General features: G+C 34.9%; 1 long non-coding RNA gene across 1 annotated transcript; it reads right to left on the reverse strand.

The window, feature by feature from the left end:
• Nucleotides 1-430: 430 nt before the first annotated feature.
• Nucleotides 431-3,294, reverse strand: LOC120007163. Its single transcript, XR_005470155.1, has 6 exons — nucleotides 3,169-3,294; nucleotides 1,871-2,259; nucleotides 1,658-1,781; nucleotides 1,270-1,547; nucleotides 1,083-1,187; nucleotides 431-986 (listed from the first exon to the last, which is right to left on the reverse strand). It is a non-coding gene; the product is annotated as an uncharacterized LOC120007163 (long non-coding RNA).
• Between the last annotated feature and the right edge of the window lie 13,056 nt (nucleotides 3,295-16,350).

Below are 16,350 nucleotides of genomic sequence, written 5' to 3' on the forward strand. Positions count from 1 at the left end.
TTTCCATCACAAAACCCTCATCGCAAAATATTAGTGACTGCATTTTGCGACAGATATTTTGTGATGGTATTAATGACGGACTTTGTGACGGATATTTTATGACGGAAAAGGTTAATGACGGACTTTGCGACGACGGGTCATGCGTTAATTAATAATTAAAAATATATATCTTCAGATTTGTGACGGATAATTCCGTCACTAAAAAAATAATATTTTTAATAAACAATAAATTTTTAGAATTGCGACGGATTTTTCATCACTAAAAATTATAATTTTTTTAAAAAAAATTTACAGTTTTTATTTGCCACAGAAAATTATTAAATTTTTCGTCACCAATTATTTTTTCATAATATTTTATTTAAATATCAATTTTTATTTCCGTATTATTTATTTTCATGAAAAATTACCTTTTCATTAATATAATTGTATTTAAAATGCAATAAAAAGTAATTATATAAAAGCTTTTAGCAAAATGTTTGACAAAGTTTTTACAAAAGAATATAACCCCAAAATCTACTCCTTATCGGAAGTGTGCCCATCATCCTCGCTATCATCGTCAATGTCATCATTAGGTGGTTGCATCCCAAGCCGAGCAAAGAGTCCGATTTCTCCAGCCTCCGATTTTGTCGCTTCAATTTTTCGTTTTGTGTCTCTGAGGACTGCTTATAGAACTGCAACTCCTGCTGCAATATACTAATCATAGTGCGTTGATCTAAGAACTGATCATGTAACTTGGAGCTCATTTGAGCCACGCGATCCTCAATCTCCTGTTGCGAATAATCAATATGCGATCTAGATGGTCAGCTGTAAGAGGATGAAAAGCGAATATGTGACGCCTTTGATCCAAGATCGTAGATACGACCTTTCTTATTGACCCACTTAGTCGCCTCCATGAATATGGAATAATCATCCTACGGCTCAAGAGGTGACTCTCTGGAGGTCGATGCTTGATTGGAACGGGCTTCCTTTAGCTTGTTGTACTCATCCTGTATCAATATTATAAAAGCTATATATCAATTATCATGAATGACGATTTAAATATCATAGAAAATTTCAAATTTAATAAAATTTATATTACTTACATATGTAGTGGCTACTTGGCGTTCAACGAATTCTTGGGTAGCCATTTTGATGTGGTAATGAAGAAAGAGCTCGGCCTTAGTTGGAGGCCGACCCAATTCTTTTTCCTGCATTTGTTGTATACAGGACAAGTTTCAAGAAAATAAACACTTCAAAAGGTAAACTTGATTTAAAAATATAAAAATTTACCAATCTCTTTTTATGTTCCAAATATGAAATAGAGCCACCAGTATTAGTGCACCCGCCAGTCTCAGATGCCCGGTTCATCTTTGCCTTCTCCCTTTTCCTCACATAATTCGGTTCCGCCCAAAGCTTTTCAAGCGCATCTTTGGCTTCCTCTTGAATCCATTCACCACATCATCCTTTTTTCGAACCCTGTGCATAATTTTCCGTAATATTTCTCCATTCTTCTTATTCCATAATTTTTTTACTGCATCATTATCGACGGGGTCCCACCTAAATTGATTCTGTAAAATATAAATATATATAATAGGTAGCAATTAAGGCATTTTAAATTTAGGAATATGATAAAGAATATGAAAATGTGATAACCTTCAATTGGCAAATTTATGCCTACCTGGAACTGCTGAAAATAAAAGTCCTTGGCTGACTTAGGAACACTCTTCCATGTATAAGCAACATGCTCGAACTTGGACTTAAGGATTGAAGTCATCTTCCTGTGAACGTCATAAGGCTCGAATCTAGAAAATTATAAATAAGAATATATTATTGGCATATATGTTTCTTTAATTAATGTATAGAAAATAATAATGATGAAAAATACACTTACGCTTAGTTTGAATATGGTGATATCCAAATTTTGTTGGCCTCAGCGTTGGTCGGCAAAATTTGCTGGGACGATGATGGTCTGACAGCCTACGTGTCCATCATAGGGATGTCCGATGTGGGTACAGGTGGGGTATTGGCCAAGTGAGTAGTGTTGTGGGTCATTGGGAAGAGGGGCGATGATGAACCCGATACCCACATCTCGCGATAATGCTGGGGAGGTGACATGATGGGTGGCAGCACCAAATTGATAGACGAGGGGGATAAGGTTGTGTTGTGAGGGGATTCTTGACTCTTTGTAACTCTGTTGTTACCAATTCGAACAATTCGACGTCAATGTCTTCCTCGACTTGATGGAGTAACATTATCTTCGCTTGATTGGTCACCAGACATCTACCATTTAGACAATAAAAACATTGTAGCTACTGTTTTGATATAAGAATAAGATTCAACTAAATTAAAAACAAAAAGGAATTAAAAATTGTGTGCCTTTTAAATAGAAGCTAACCAAATACAAAAAGGAGCCCACCAACAAGACAAATAATGAAGGTAAGCAACATCAGTTTCATAGAAACACATAGCATTCGTGTTAGCAATTGGAATTCATAGAAACATCAGTTTCATAGAAACACATAACATTAGCCTTTTGATTACACCACCGAGAGGCTTGTCAAGCCAATTACAGTATTTGTGTCCACACAAAAAATACCCTTTTGGAATTCATGTAACTGGATGTCCCCAACATAGATTTAGTTGTTCTAGAAAATTACGCAATATAAACTACTCTAGTTATTTTGAGCAAGCTGAAAGATTTATTTATAAATTATACATGTTAGAGCCACAACATTGGAAGGAAGAAAAAGAAAAAGATGATTAACCTCATTTTAAATCGTTAAAGCACAAAATATCACAACTTGGTGTAGATCAAAAGAGAAAGCTGAAGTAATTCCTCACAAGCAAATTATCAAACATCTTGTGGGCACTAAACAAGAACAGAATTGCACCACAACCAAAAACCCATCTCCGGTCACAAACAGGTTACACATACGACCAACACAGTTCACTTCACATAGGACAGGACAGGCTGTAATACAAATAAAAGCAACACAAAATTGAAAATATATGACATGGGGTTCAAGAAGTAGTTAATTGACTCCTTATCTTTGTCATTCATAATGGAAGTCAAGAGAGCAGACCCAGAACAAAATTGGAAATATATGACATAGGGTTCAAGAGAGCTAATTGACTCCTTATATTAGTCATTCTAGACGGCAATAACAAAAATAGATAAATACCATATACCTGTGGTCGTGGTGGGTGGCAAGGAGCAGCGGTGGTAGCCGTGGGCAACTTGGAGCAGAGGTGATGGTGGATGTGGCAGCGGCGTGGAGCAGTGGGCGGCACACGTAGAGAAGGGAATTGGTGAAAGAAAAGTAGAGCAGAAAAGTAAAGTTAGGGTAATATTGTGTAGTTCAAGTAGTGATGAAACTTGGAATTCCGTCACCATTTGAAATATTTAGGATAAATTTTTTTGATTCTGACGTTATTTTTAAGTTTACTTTCCTATTAATTATTTTCTTACTATTTTCTTTTTATTTTCCTATTAAATAGATAAATATTTACTTTCTAATTATTTTCCTATTAATTAGTAAAATAATTAGTTTGTACTTATTTGCCTATTAATATTATTCTACTATTAATTAGAAAATAAGCAAATATAGTAATTACTAAGATTTGTACATAAATAAGCAAATATAGTCATTACATTAATAACCTCAACAAACCCATAATGTTTATTGATTCTTGTACCTCGATTAGGAGTTGGGTCGAACCACTCACAATTGAAAAGAACAATTTTCTTTATCGATAATCCTGAGAATTCGAATTATACAATTTATTTTAGTATTCCGTAGTAGTCACTTTCTGATTGTTCGTAATCGATCCCCCGCTTGCCCCTGCTCCATGCATCGGTATCGAATTTATATCCATTGACATAATACATGTGCCACAGCTCATCCTTTCTCAATGGTCCAAATGCTACATTTCATACTGTTTCATCGGTTATCCTATTGTGTGGATCATGAACCTTCGACATGATGCAAAAGCTATCTCAATATGATAATCGATAGCATTATCATTTAATGTAGGTGTTGATGCTCTAACATTATCTATGTACTGGTTGCAACATATATACATCTGTCATCCATTAGTCTCAAATAATTAAAGTATGATTATTTAACAAATTGTGTCAAAACTTGTTAACGCTTACTTTATAAACGGTTGGACAATGTCGCAATTCAAAAACACGTACAATGTGACAGTATCGTATTCTCTGTCAGTGAAGTAGCGCTTATCGGCAACACTAGCAAGATGAACCAGGTTGATTGAATATTGAAATTCTTGGGATTTCCGTGTTGAATGTACCCCAATCATCATTTCGATGAACTCTTGTTCGTCGAGAGCTTACATGTGGTTCAAAATAATATGAAGCAAATAACGACGTCTCTTCGACTATGTATGCTTCACAAATAGATCCTTCCACACGAGCTTTATTTTTAACTTTCTTCTTCAGGAAATGAAGGAACCTATTGCATAATTTAATTGAACGTGTTATTAAATAACATAATTTATATCATAACAGTATTATAGTAATAAATAATACCTTTCAAAAGGATACATCCATCTGTATTGTACGGACCCACCCATCCTTATTTTGAATGATAGATGTACCAAGAGATGTTCCATCGAGTCAAAGAATGATGGGGACAATATATGTTCCAATTTACAAAGGATCGCAGGAATGTTTTCCTTCATGATGCTCAATTGATTCTCCCTCAAAGTAGTCGAATATATATCTTTAAAAAAGTGACTGAGCTCAGTAATTGTAGCCCAAATGGGCTCGGGCAATGCCCGAAATACAACTAGAAGTAGCCGCTGTATGAAATATGATAGTCATGACTTTTCATCCCAAACAGTTTTCCTTCCCTCATATCTACGCACCTGCCTAGGTTTGATGCATAACCGTCTAACAACTTCAAATTGGAAAACCAAGAACAAACTACTCTTTTTTGCTCCATGGGGAGGCAAAATTATGGTTTTGGTTTGAAGGATTTGCCGTTGTCATACTCCACCAACTCTAAAGCTCCACGCTTACAATAATGTGAAAGATCCAGTTGAGACTTTGCATTATCCTTTGTTTTTCCCTTAACATCCATACACGTATTGAAAATATTATCAAACACGTTCTTCTCAATATGCATGACATCGAGGTTATGTTGTATGATATTGTTGAGCCAATAAGGCAAATCCTAGAAGATGCTCTTTTTTGTCCAATTATGTTTTTGGCTATATCCCGGGAATGATAACAGACTTGTCTCAGTAATCTTTGGAAGGTTCCAAACTCGTGCCAACATTTCTTCTCCAGACAAACGTAGAGGAGGTTGTGATTTCTCCAATCGATTCTTGAAAAATGCAACATTGTTCCGCCTAAACACATGTGTTGTAGGCAAAAATTGTATGTGACAATTAAACCATGAATTTTTCCTACCATTTTTCAAGGTAAACGCTTTCGAACACTCCATGCAGTAGGGACATGCTAACTTCCCCTGTGTCATCCATCCAGACAACATACCATAGGCAGAAAATTCATTGATAGTCCACATCAACGAAGCTCTCATAACAAAATTTTCTTTCATGAACACGTCGTATGTTATGACATCTTTGCACCATAATTGATTGAGCTTGTCTATTAGGGGTTGAAGATAAACATCGATTCTGCTCTTTGGATTATGAGGACCCGGAATGATTATTGTCAGAAACATAAGCTCTCTTTTAATGCACATCATACGCGGTAAATTATAAGGAGTCAAAATGGCAGCCCAACATGAGTAGCTCTTATCAGATTGTCTGAAAGGAGTGAAACCATCTGCACACAAGCCTAATCTTATATTACGTGGGTCTGTAGCAAAATCTTGAAATATATTATCAAAATATTTTCATGCTTCTCTATTAGATGGATGACACAAGAGGTCGGACTCGCTTTCGTGCTCATAATGCCACATCATCTCCTTTGTTGTAACTGTTAAACTAAATAACCTTTGAAGCTTGGGAATTAGTGGCAGGTAGCACATAAGTTTAACTGGAATATCTTTTAAATTTTCTCGTCCAGTTCTCTGAGTTTTATAACGGTTTGCCCCACAAAATTTGCACTGGATCAAATTCACGTCGTTCTTATAGTATATCATAGAATCGCCTATACAACAATCGATTCGTTGATACCCAAGTTCAAGTTTAGACACTAACTTCTTGGCTTGATAGAAATTTTCAGGCATCCTATTATTTGTAGGCATCGTTTCTTTCATAAGGTGAACGACGTCATCAAAACAACCCTGCAACATATTGTAGTCAGCTTTAATGCTTAAAAGCCTCATTGTGACTAACAACTCCGAGTGTGACTCACATCTATCCACAGTGGAGCTTTGGTAGTTGACAACAAGTCAAAGAAATTTTACGTATCGAGATTAGGTGGTTCCGGCACGAACTGCTGGTTGTAACTTTCTTCTTGTAAGAGCTCCTCCCTAATTGACGGTCTAGCAGCGTTCATTATCATCTGCTCGTATGGATTGAAATTAGTCCAATCATTACTTTGTCAGTAATAATTTATAGCATCTGCTTGCACATCAACAACCGCCACATGGGGAATATTCGACATTTCTTCACCATGACTGGTCCACTAATGATATCTAGGCTGAAAACCTTTTTGATATAAGTGCATCCTAATATCATCCAACCCACAATATCTTGTGTATTTGCACCTAACACATGGACACCTTATTTTTTATGTATTCTGAAAATCTGAACTACTTCGACAAGCAAATTCAATGAAATCCTCAAACCCCTTCAAGAACTCTTCAGTAATTCCAACTTGATGGGGCCAATTCTGTTGTACATCCACTTACGAGACTCAGATATTTCCATGATGAATAGAAAGAAAACCAAATGTGATGGAAGAAGTTGAAAGAGGTAGCAAGAAATATAGAGTAGAGAAATGAGAGAATAAACGGGGGAGAAGTAGAAAATGTCAATTGAAGTCAAAAGAAAGGTTGCCAAATTAGAGAATTTTTGTTTTTGATTTATTTCTTTAGTGACAGAAATGCATTTCCGTTGCCAAAATACGAAATTAGTGACGTAAATGAATTTCAGTTGCTAACAAAAGGTTGATGATTGGACACTATGCAGAAAGCGTTTTTGTCATAAACTTTAGCGACGAAATTCATGACAAAAATTAGCAACTAGTGACAAAATTTGTGACGGCAATTCATTTCCGTCGCTAGCAAAAAGTTTATGATTAGACATTAGCTGTGGAAGGAGTTTTTGTCAGAAACTTTAGCGACGAAAATTATTTTCCGTCGCAAAAAAGCTGCCCCTCTGACACCCTCGGTGGAAGCCTGTCTTCTCAAACATATTTGTGATGGATTTGGTAACGAAAACATTATTGTCACTAATATTAGCGACGGAATTACGTTTCTATTGCTAATCCGTCACTAAATTTGGCGGGTGTTCTCGTCAAAATTTGCCACGAAATTAGTGATGAAATATTTTAGTGATGGAAAGTTCCGTCACTAATTCCATCCCAAATTGATCCTTAATAATACCGTCACTACCAAAAAAAATCAGTGATGAAATTAAATCCGTCACTAATTTTCGTCACAAAATTAACAGTTTCTTAGTGACTAGAACAACAAAACCATGTTATCTACTTTGCAGTGCATAGGTATGCTCTTGATTATTTTCTATTTGGAAATTCTTTGCGTAAATGTTTGCTTTTTATTCTTTCTGGCTGTAGAATAGATTGTGAGTGTTCATGATTGTAGATGCCAAAAATGGTATGGCCCTACATGATCATATAACAACAAAGTTAATTGGACTATTTTGGTCCATGTGTCTAAACATCTTAGCTAGGCCCAAAACCTAAGACCCATCTTGCGGCCCACATACTATTTATACGTCATTACTGAAGTAAGCATAACAGCTACATACCATCAAAACCCCAATGATTCCCTGACATCTGTTTGCAGGGATTGTACAGTCTGTCTGATCTCTTATATTTATTGTAACTACCACCTAATAAAGTGATATCAAGTTTCAATACATCCATGTGTTGGCGACAGTGTGTAGACGCCAATACTGCACTGGCGCTGGCTCGGACAAACGCCTCCTCGTGAGCTGATCTAGCTGTAAAGCAGCTCCTATCACATCTAGCCTACAGTCAGTATTTACGGTATGACAGGCTCACGTGCCTAGGTATGGTTTCCTTTTATATACGTATTTGCTCATTAAGTACCGCCTACAATTCTATCCATACTTTCGTCAACACCTGTCTTCATCATTCCATATTGTTACTGTATCTTCCTTCCTGACATCTGTCGGACCCTGACACGGCCGTGATATTGGACCTTTCATATATTTCATTTTGTACAATTTGGTCCAATGAAACAAGTGGAATGTACACACAAATCTCGAGGTTGATCTTGGTCCTTCTATTAATACCCCTCCCTTTTTCCTTTGAGGGGAGGAACGTTTTTTGCTACCAAAGAAACTAAAGAACAGTTTAACCAACCCTTCACAAAAGAACCCACTCAGACAAAACACGAAAACCATAGCTGGTCTTCCATCTCCGACAAGTACTAACTTGATCGTCGGAGCCTCCACGACCGACACCCCCCAAGCCGGTTAAGGAGCTTTCACGGTTTGCCTTGTTGTGAAATTACAGAATTCAAAACTGCAAACGGACCCCACAAGAAGAGAAGTTGACCTTTCAACGATTGTAGAAATCTCCTCCTACAATGATCGGGTTTTTGATATGCTTATGGTTTATGCATGTCAATCGTCTAAACTTTCTCTTGCAAGCTTTTGTTTCTCGTTATTACTAGTGCAATGCTCGCGCTACGCGCGGTAAACTTTGAATCCTTTTTTTTCGATAATAATATAGTATAGAAAAGTAATTGAAAGCTAAATTTGTTCTCTTGATGGCATGAACAACATACAATTTTGTTTTTACACATAAGAGAATACAAAAATTTATATAAATATGTTCTCGATGGCTACAGTATCATGATCAGTTATATCTTTCAATTTTGTTGCAGGCAAAAACACGATAGAGAACCTTCCAGCCATCGATTTGTACATGGCTTTACTTTCAACAACTCTGTAATTTTCAATTTGATATAAATGGGTCCCTCCTTCAATACGTTGCAAAATGTTTTTTCTTGCCAATTCTATATAATCACATGCATGAGTGTGCCACGCTCAATCAAAACATATCAAAAATTTTAAAAGGCCTAACATGCTTAATATTGTTGATCAAACTTATGGACAATTACCTTTGCATCAAGGAGAACCATGTCACTGTTGATTAACTTATCGTTGTTCTTTGTATTCAAGGAATCCCACATGTATGTAATCCTAACTTGGATGTGCTAGTTAAGTCTATATGAGTTTAGATCCCCAAGGTAATTGAGAGACATCTTGTCGTTTAGTTTGTTGTTTTTATTTGTTTTTCTCCTTAAGAAAATAATTTGCAAGGCACATTTGTTTATTATTTATCTAGAGAAATAAACACCATGAACATTAAAGAAATTATTTCTCTACATATTCCTAATTTATACAATTGAATTTAATTTTAATTATACCTCTTTGGATGAGGGTGATCAAACTTTCTATTGACAAAAAACTATTCTTTAAAACCATTTAAAAATTAAAAATTATAATAATAGTATTCAATAGCATTTTATAACTATTGCATTAACAATTATATTAATAATAAATTTCTAACCTTTTAGATAATTTAACAGTCTTTAATAGGTAAATTAATTATCACGTTAAATTCACAAAATCACAAATACAAACAACTAAACAATCTTTAAAAAAAAGAAGATATATCAACTTTCACAAACACGGAGACCGAGAGGCGTATCGAAGAGGATGAGGAACATATCCTTCCCGAAATATAGGAAATATAAGCCTAATAACTCGACAACGTTAATTCCAAAAGACAATACAACAATTGAATTATTGGGCTTAATTTATATTGTGTAGATACTGGTGCCTTTTTTATTTTCTCTGCATACTTATAGTTTTGTCACATACTCCATTGTTAAATTCTCGATGTACTTTGGCACATTAAATACTAACCTCAAAGTTTTGCTGAGTTTGATATAGTGAATCCAAATGATTCACTCATTTCATGCTCATACAGTGAAGATTTTCATTATTGTGGTACATCAATGCTTAACTTAAAAAGAATTTTCAAATGTCTATGGTCTTACCTGCACATCTACTCAAGAGTACAATCTACATTAATGGAAGTCTTTCTGATGCTGCAAAGCTCAACATTTCAAGTATAATTTCAATGAAGGTAAAATGCCAGTGAAGTGCCTGTGAACAAAAACTCGATCTGCATTCGTGGCTGACTGAATTTCTACTTGTAGAACCAAACCAAATTGAAGATCTAGCGTAGGCCTAAACCAAATGAAGCCCTAGTCCGATCCTAAAACAAAATAAAATAAAAAAAACAGAAAAATTGAAGAACAAAACATTAGATACCCAGTGAAAGATCAAAACAGGGATGAAATTGTGACTGATTACTCTGTCAAAGATCTAAACATTAGATACCTCAATTGTGGGCCTCGTATTTTGTGTACAAAATCGAGCACTCCTGATACGACATTTCTGATATGAACCAAAAGCCCTCTCAAAGAAGAATGGAATCATTGCATAGATGAAGATCAAAGACAAATAAATATGAGCAAGAGAACTCTTCTTTTCCCATGTCTGTGTCTGTGTAAGTTATGTGTATTGACGATCGAATAAAATATTAAATACAATATTAACTTCCCAAAACACAATATATTAAATATAAATATAAAATTTGTGATCTTTTAGATCATTTAACAATCTCAAATACACACAATTAAGCCTCTTTTAAAATTTGAATTTAATAATATATTTATTAATTTTAACAAAAATAAGAATGCCACGTCTCTTGTTGTGATGCTATTACTCTGTTGACGTGGCGTCATAAAATCTCTCCAAAATTTCTCTCAGCTTCAGTAATACTAGTTGTGTGCCCCGCTTCGCGCGGTATGTAATCTTATGTTTATCGAAAGCACTACACATCCATAACCTTACATAAACATGTGGCATGACTATGTGACTTCTTTAATAAAGTTAGTTTGTTTTTTTAATCCATGAGACATACCTATGTGGTTTGTCACTTAGATTATATAAGTTTATGGATGAAAAAATTATGGACATATATCATTTTGATATGTATATTAAACTGTCACCATACACTCTCAAATAAAAAATATTGCATTACATTTTCTAAATTAACAAATGATTTGGATAGTAGATAGTGAATTTGTCATATTTGGTCATAAGTTGTGTCTCACATTCATATTATCACGCACTTGATCTTAGTAACGAAACCAAGCATGATCTCTATGTTGTCAGAGATGAGATATGAACATAAGAATTCCAATAGATCGAATAATGACAAAATAAATATAAAGCATTCCCATTTCATGGGACGTTCTTCGTAACTAAGTTCCTGATCACCACTGCAATCACATCCAATAAGTAAACACTGTCTACTCCACATTCACATTATTTAACATAGCAAATCCATACATGGAAGAAATACATGAAGATCAAATCATTAGCCACCACCATTGGCACAATTGCAATTTTGTCTTGCAGTGCAACTAAAAGAAGAATGAGTGGAACAGCAGAAAACTTTACAAACGTATTGAGGAGACATGAAGAAATTATTCAGGTATGTTAAATACTGAAGGCTTACATATACAAAGCAAAGTCATTATTTTGAGAGCCCAAATTTCTTTTTAAATAGCAAATGAAATATGGTTGAGAAGTAGTGAACTACTGAACTGCATCCAAGATAGCAAATGAAATTTTAAGAGATCCAGACTGCTCGTAACAGCCTTCGGCTTGAGAAAAAGAGCCATTGCTGCTTCAATATAGACTTGGGATTCCATTATATCCAACTTTTATTCAGTAAGGCTGCACAAAACTACCAATATAATTTGACATTTATATTGGCATTAAAACCGACCATTTCTCATATTAATTGTGTTATCCATTAAACTAAGATGTAATCAAGCAAGTGATATTAGAAAAGCAAGTAACTAGGCCAATATGAACCTGTATACCATGTTAAACAAAGGAAATAATTGTTCATCGAAACAAAATTCTCAAGAAAGGTTAGGACTAATAAAGAACAAATTAGAAGTGTAAGAAGTAATAACTCATCTTAACAATTTCCTAGAATGAAGGATTTGTATACTTTAGAAAAGCTTTTACTACGCAGTCATGAAGCCGAAACCATATGTGCATATACTGACATGTGAGGAATCCTCATAAGTGATAAGTAAGGCTACAAAAAGGGAGTTTGAACCTAACCTCATTTGACACATTAAATACTCCATCCTAGATCATCTTGCATAGTGCTACGGGTATCTTTATAAATGTTTGCGCAGGAAATGTGCCATTAGAGATTTTAAAGTGACAGTAGATTGTTTTGAGTTATCATGGTTTTGGAAAGATGGCAAGTTTTATAGTAAAACAAATATTCATACCTCCTCTACAGTCTGCGCATTTTCTTGTAGAGTCCTCCATAAAGATCAACCCATAATACTGTCCAAACTGCTCCCCTTCTCCTGTGATGACATCCCAGGAAAGTCACACTTATTGCCAATAAGCATGACCGTCATGTTTGAAGTAGCATGTTGCCTTGCATTGGACCCCAAAACCATGGTTATTAATTTAATAGGCAACCACAAAGACTCTGTAATACTATCTAGTCTAACAACTAATTGAGATTTCTTTTTTGAAAAAGAAAAAGATTAGCCTACCAACAAATATTCCCAATTTGTGCAATTTCAATATGCACTTCTGTTTTTCCAATGAAAACTCACACAAATCAATACAAACTTGTGTGTATATATATACATATGCCTATATATATATATTTGAATTTTTCAATGTCCAGAGCTGGTAAACACAAGGAAAAACAGCTAAAAGATTGGTTTAGCATGACACTATTATTTGGTTTGCCTCATATCCTAAATTCAACATTTCAACCAATGCAGCACTCTACACAATATTCCTTCTAGGCATGTTTAGATGAATGAGTACTTCATTGCATTTCAGGGAGAGGAAATATCAATGCAATATTCTGGGCCATAGTATAACCAAGAAAGGGGGTTACGAATGGGGAAGATTTTTAGGTACAGGTATACCATAGGCAACCTAGCATACATGTTTTTGATTGAGATGACTACTTCAGTTAACAAAAGTAATTAAATCTGATATTTTAGTTGAAAAATAACTCTAAAAATTATGAATGTACACATAGGAAAGGAACATAAACCATTGATTAAAAAAAAAAGAAACAACATTTCTATATCAATTACATGGTTTAACTTTGAATTGAAAACTTCTTACTAAAGCTTCAATTGCAGTCAATTTAAAGAACCCCATAATCCTAAATTTAGACCAAATTTATAAATCAAGGATTGAGGATAAACCTATTGATCATCCATGCCCTAGGATCTGGCTAATCCTTCCTTCAAAATCTAACCCTTGTGGTCCACATTGAATCAAGTATCATAAACTGTTCGAACTCCTGAAATGTGGAGTAGGAAATTATATGAATGCAAGAGTGTAACTTTCACCCATGCAGTAAAAAAAATAAAATAATCCTTTTCAAATAGTGAGCCAACATTAAATTGCTTAATGAGCCCCAAACTGACCAGCACATTTGATTTGAAACTGAAGATAGTAAATCATACTCAATATACAGAATTTGCCGCATGGTGTTCAACCTCCGGCAAACCCCAACACCTCAGAAGAATATAATTAGGACCAATAAGGATAGGCAAATTAAGTATAAAATGAGTACCAAGAATTACTAATATCAAAATAATAAATGTGATAAGCAAACATAGTGATTCTGAGTCTTCCACATCTGAACAAAAGACCCTCCAATCAAAATATTCATAATAGCCTCTTCAAATTAGCCTAGAAACCCTCCAAACAAAAAATGGATAATAGTCTCTCCGAAGAAGTCCATAAAACCACAATGAACAAATGAGTATGTCCATATGACAATTAGTACGAAGAAAAATGAAGTTCAACTTGAAATTTCAATAATATGTTCACACAACATTTGATTTCATCAACAGGCATAAGATATATGCATTGATTTCAAAATAGATGAGATTAGAATTAAGAAAAAATGGTTACCTCCCGGCAGTCCTGGAGTGTGTAATTTGGACCTCCAATTTTGCAAATCTAAAACACCCACATATAGGTACAGTTATGATTTGATAATCTTTATATCTATCTCCACAAATTTTGTAAAATGGAAAACTCCACGAAGAAATATATTGAATAAACACACATGCTTCAAGGAATGACGAAAGCACAGGTGGTGTTCATACCTCATCGATCACAAGGCATCTTGTGCAGACTTATCTATACATAAATACTGAAGAGAGAGGAACGTTTGTAATCCACCCACAATAACCCATGAGAAACAGAGAAGGTTACCTGCAAGAAGTAACAATGGAAGCCGTTTCGTGAATCACTATGTCCTTCATTGGCGAAGGACATATGAGTCGAAGTGGTTTGAATTTTAGGCTTAATGGGACACAGTAATCCAAAAATTCATGGACAGCAGTAGAAAAGAGAGTATTGTCAAACAATTTAGATAAATCCTATTGGAAGATACAAAAGGCCATGGTGTGGGGAGTGAGAATGAAATGAGAAATCAGAATTTACCTGAGGAAATGCATATTGAAGTGGAGAATAAATCCCAGCTGCTCTTTAACTGCAAAAAAATGTCCTTTCAATAGCAACAATAGACTGCAAAGAGATTACATTGCCTGCTCCAAGAAAAAGGAATGTTGAATTCGTGGTTCCCAATATATAAAATAAATCATGTTAATGTTAATGGCACCCGAAGATCAAAGGAAACAACATATAAAAACTTACTTTGTATGGGATTGTTCATTTTAGCTTCCCATTGACCGTTTATATTGAATCCTAAAGAAAAATCGGAAATGAATTTGATGAGAATCACCTGGAAATTGTTACAAAACATAAAAAATACTGAGACGATGATTAAAATATTAAAAACACTAAACAACTTAAATAGGGTAAAATCCTAAATTTATTCCTTCATACACCATCCTTAATAATTCAAGACAAAGATCTTATCGAGACGGGAACCAAAACAGGGGCATGACAGAAAGAAAGTGCCAAAGGTGCGAACAAACCCAGGCAGATAAAGACGAAACTTAATACCACATCATCAGATAAAATACGGCAGCAAGAAGAGGATTGATGATACCTGGCACTGAATAGCAACCGTCGTGGGGTTTCTATGCGTGAAGAAGAGGAGCGAGAGAAGCGATTATGATCGGTGTTGAGGAATGAGAAGCCATTATATTTAAACAATTTTAATTGTCCCAGAAAGAAATCATCCAGAGGGATTCAATGAATCTATACATATATAATCACGAAAGAGACGAACTTGGCCTGGAATATGAACAGTCGTGGATCATAGTGGTGGAAGCCTGGAAGGTTGAAGAACCTGGCTTGGAATAGGAACAATCGTGAATCGTCGTGAAAAAGAAGAGGCATATTCGAACCCTCATTCTTTGAGACATTAATTGTTGTCCCCATCAAGAGTTAAACTGTAGGGGATGAATCTTGAACGACAACAATATTCAGGAATCTATCTATCTATATCTATACATATATAAAAACGGAAGCTGAGAGAAAGTTTTCTGAGTTTTAATGAAGCCACATCAGCTTCTGCATTCGGCATACGATTCACACTTGGATTATAGTTTCAATTAAAATTCAAAAAAAAGGGACTAAATTACAATCTATCTATCTATCTATCTATCTATACATATATAAAAACGGAAGTTGAGAGAAAGTTTTCTGAGTTTTAATAAAGCCACATCAGCTTCTGCATTCGGCATATGATTCACACGTGGATTATAGTTTCAATTAAAATTCAAAAAAAAAGGACTAAATTACAATTCCTCTAACGTCTCTTCAGTCTTCATATCTCCTAACGTCTCTTCATATCCGGCACGATTAATTCAGCTTATGCACGATTAATTCGATGATTCATTATTTTGGATTTGATCTGAATTAAAATCCGATGATCCCTTATTTCGAATTAAAGTTATTGTTGTCGTTTGCAATTCTTCAGGCGATTCTTCGTATCTCATGTTCATCTCTTAAAGCCCCCTTTTTATCTCGAATAGTTGAGCCAAGAAGTCAATCAAAAACTAAACGACGATTCATGCACCGAATAGAGAGATTTCCCAGTCCATCAACCATCTGATTTGGACAGTGCACAGAAGTGATTATACAGTGCACAGAAGT

Source organism: Tripterygium wilfordii, chromosome 10, assembly GCF_013401445.1.
Source record: "Tripterygium wilfordii isolate XIE 37 chromosome 10, ASM1340144v1, whole genome shotgun sequence".
NCBI lineage: Eukaryota > Viridiplantae > Streptophyta > Magnoliopsida > Celastrales > Celastraceae > Tripterygium > Tripterygium wilfordii.